Raw genomic sequence first — 4,388 nt, forward strand, 5'->3', positions numbered from 1 at the left:
TAGTTCTTCAAATTTAAGAGGGGTTGGATGAACCTGAGTGTTGATTGCTATAACAAGACTATCATATCTGACTCGAAGTATGTGAATGTAGCGACTAGCTAAATATTTCAGAGAAATAGCCACACCAACAGTAGGTAATTGGTCTTGAAGGTCCTTAAGTCCCTTGATAAAGGCCCCACCTTCTCTCTATTAGAAAGTTTCTCATCAACAAGTTGGTTTTCTAGATTTTGGATTCTATTGTGATTGTGCACCTCATATTGGTGAGCCAATATGCTCCAAGCTTCATGTGCTTTAGTGGTATGCTAAATCAAAGTGAGAAAAAAATCAGTTACATAGATGACAATGGTTCACAATGCATTTGCAGTCCTTCTTTTTCATGCACGTAGAAGAGTAGTATCGAGGGAATTACAAGACTCGGATTTTTTGGATCAACCGTTGCAACAAGCTCCGAGTTGACACCATTTTTCTCCAGCACAGTATCCAGTAATTCATACGAATCCAAAATTGCAAAAATTTTGAATTTCCACAAAGTGTAGTTGGTGCCATCAAGCCTGCCTTTTGTGAAGGCTGGTGGATGAATGTGTAGAGGAGTAGCACCGACATCAGCACTTGAAGATGCCGACATGATTGATTTTGCAAAGTAATACAAGTACTTAGCTACGAGCACGTAATGCTATGATACCATGTAAGAAATTTGGAACACAATAGGATCTTGTGGCAAGGAGCATAGAGAGAGATATGATGCAAAGTAGATTAGTGGAAAATCAAAAAAAAATTCTTAGCACTAATACAAAGTGATGGCATCATCCACCCATGCGCTCTCAAGGTAGAGCTTAGATGCCAATATAGACAACTAAAGGAAGTAGGCAGGAATGTAGGATGTGTGTGGAGAAGGCCTCCTTATATAGATGTAAAAGAGCCTATATGGGTTTTCCTCTCTCATGAGAGGTAGCCATCCATGCACCCATGTGTAACCACCCTTCTGTAGCTAAGTCCAAGTAGAACTCAACCATGCATCTATATGTAGTCGCCCTTTGTGCATGGCAAGTCCAAGTAGAACTCGGCCACACTGGCCTTTGAATGTTGGCTACCAAAAACCATCCAAGGACCATCGACCATCGGCTACCAAAAACCAACCAAGGACCATCGACCACCAACTATTGACTTATCGGGCATCGATCATTAAGTTATGAGCCACCAATTGACCATTTTTTTATTACATTTTGACCGCTCTCCTAAATTTTCTCCATGCCATCTATGATCACAAATGAATACCTCATCAATGTGCAAGGTGGAATCCACCAAATATATGTGCACTATTGGCTTTTTCTCACATTGGGGCCTTACAAATTGTGCAACATACATTGTGGTGGGCAAATCTGACATGTGGGCATTGTAGATATACTAATAGGAAACTCAGAGAGGATACCAATTTTTGGATAGGATCATCACTCAAATGGATTAATGGAACTTGACGCTAATTTGGGTACTTAGCTTGGGTGTAAGCCATTGGAAAATTATGTTGTATTTGATGATGTTTTGGTTGAAATGCATGGCCAAATTGCAAACGGAAATGCTTTGATTGATATGCATGCCAAATGTTGTGTTGGGTGATGCTGTGATAAAAAAGTATGCCAAATGTGGTGTGCTTTTGAAAGCACAAAAGTGTAAAGGATATTGATGTCCGAGAAGTTGTCTTTTGGAGTACATTGATTGCAAAATATGCGCAGTGTGGGTTTGTAATTAGCAATGCTTTGCACTACCTTGGTTGAGACGAGAATGCATATTTGGGGGGCTTGGCAATAAGACCGTTCATTTTCATGTAGGAATGATGGCCAAGTGATTTTTTTCTAAATTGGTCATATTCCAGAGAAAAAGGAAAGAAGGAAGAGCCATCAGTGATGTGGTTGGTTTGCCAAGGGAAAAACAAAAGAAGGAACGAGAACAAATAGAGTGCTTTGTTAGCTACATGAGAAGGAGAGGAGGGGTAGAGTGAGTAGAAATCACTGACATGATTTGACGACCATTTGAGCACTAAAAAAGAACATTGATGAATTGAGAATAGAACAAGGCAAGTGAGAATATGAAAGATGTTGAATTTTATTAGGCAATGGATGTTTTACTATAGGGCGGATATAATTGGGGTGGAGTGACGTAGAGTCCAACAATCATGCACAGTGCACAATAAGATGAGAGCACATATTCTCGACGAAAAACCTTCCTAAAGGGGTGCCAACTTGTAAAGCCACATCATATGCTTTTATAGCTACGCCTTGTTTTTTAAGAACCCCTCAAAAATCTTTCTTGCATAGCATATTGTTTCCCATGCGTTTATGTGTATGCATATATAGGATGTCCCACCCCCGTCCCACCATTGGACATATGCATTAGACACTCTCTTTTGCTTCCACCTATGCACCTTGAGTAGACTACAACCTACAAACCAATGTTCCATCATGCTACCCTCTCATATTTGCTACCCTCTTATTTCCATATCTATCAGCAAATAATTACTTCAAACTTTTTTAATATTTTCCATGCGAATAAGCACTCCAATAATGCGCGTATCCCAAAGGAGCTTTTTTTCACTGGGTTTTTTTCCTTTGGTCATCTAGGTATTAGAACTTCATTTAGATCCTCATCATTCTACTTCTCTTGGACATACTCTTAATAAATAAACAAAAGTCTCACCATTATGCTACTACAATGGACAAATGCGACATAATCTCTCACACCAGAAACAAATTTGGACCAATGGAGATGCCACAACAAAATGAACCTCATTAACAAATTCAACGACAAATGAAGACAACCCATCAGCAACCAATCAAAAACCTTCCATAGCCTCCACAGACACTTTTCAACAATGCTCGAGGACGGGCACTAAAATCAAAAGGGGGGAATGTTAATAGAGCTGAAGTCAATTGACAGAAGCTGATAAAGGCCCAAGCTTTACAAATGCACATGAAAGATGAATACAAAGAAGCAATGAAGATTTGGCTACATATTTTTCACATTTTCCAAAATGGCCATGTACTGTAAATTCTCGATTTATTTCAAGCCATTGTAATCTTTGTAATGAGTTATGGGCTCAATGAGAGTTCCAAGCTATAAAGAGTACATCAATAAGTGTACCTAGGTTGCAGATTCAGTAAGATGTGGATCTCTAAAGGCCTTGGGTGCCTGGACATTACATATTTTTTACCCTAGATATATAAGGCAGTGTGTAAAAGAAATTAGGATTCTCAGCCTCATTGGTTGAGACCACTCTTTGGTGAGAGCTCATGAGGTGTGTGGCTATGGAGTCCTTGAGCTTCTCCTTGCTCATGTAACTTGATTAACAATAATCAAGGCTTAATTTTCTTTCACTATGCCTCTTTCATACTTCTTATGATTATTAATGATGCTTTGATTAGCTAGATCATAACTAATTAGTGGTTAATCCCACTCTAATCTTGTGTAATTTTCCTCCATTATTTATGTGTGCATGTAGGTTTGATTGGAGTGTGTTTCTCAATAGATCTATGTGTGTGTGCTTGTGATTAATGTGTTGCATGATAGGATTAGTGTTGTGTGCATCTTTGCAATTGTTAATGGGTGTGATTGGGTTGATTTGAGGTGAAGAGAAATGGATGTGTAAATTGCTAATCATTGTGGCTTAGCTCCTCCATAGGTTGAGAAGACCACTTCATAGAGTTTCCATTCGTGTTGCCATGATTAGCTCACTAATTGGTGAGTATTTCCATGCCCTAGCTGGGTAACTCATCCCTCTAGATTGACAATTATAATTGGTCATTGGAGCTATGCTACGATGGTACCCCCAACACCCTCTATCTCTACTCTCACACACTATCTCATTTCAAATGTAGTTAACAAAGCACTCTAGTTTATTGTGTCGGATGATCTTGAGATACTGATTATGTGCATCCTCTATACTCTTCTTTATCTTTGGAAATGAGTTTTGCAAAGTGCCAAAATGTTAGCCTTTCTGTGACTCCTCCAACCTAACTGCAATAAAATTTTGATAACAAGGATGTCATTGCTAACTTTGTGTAATCGTTGCATCAGATTGATCTAGGTATTTCTTAGTCTATGAAGATTAGGTCTTGCATTTGTGTGATCCTATGATGATGTTTCCCAGAATGTGAGCTTGGAATATGTTTCAGGATATACCCAACACAGCTTGGCAACAAAGGTATGAGCTATTTTTACATCATGCAATTAGGGAGTCAATCAAGTGATCTTGCCTATTGACCATTACTTATGGACCATACCTAGTGATAAACCAAGCCATATTGCTAAGGTTATGGAAGCAGTATGGACATTTTATTAACAAAGTAGCAAACTCGACACTTTCCCCCCCACATTTATGAGGCACAACCATTGAA

Source organism: Adiantum capillus-veneris, chromosome 24 (genome assembly GCF_014529385.1).
Source record: "Adiantum capillus-veneris isolate H3 chromosome 24, ASM1452938v2, whole genome shotgun sequence".
Lineage (NCBI taxonomy): Eukaryota > Viridiplantae > Streptophyta > Polypodiopsida > Polypodiales > Pteridaceae > Adiantum > Adiantum capillus-veneris.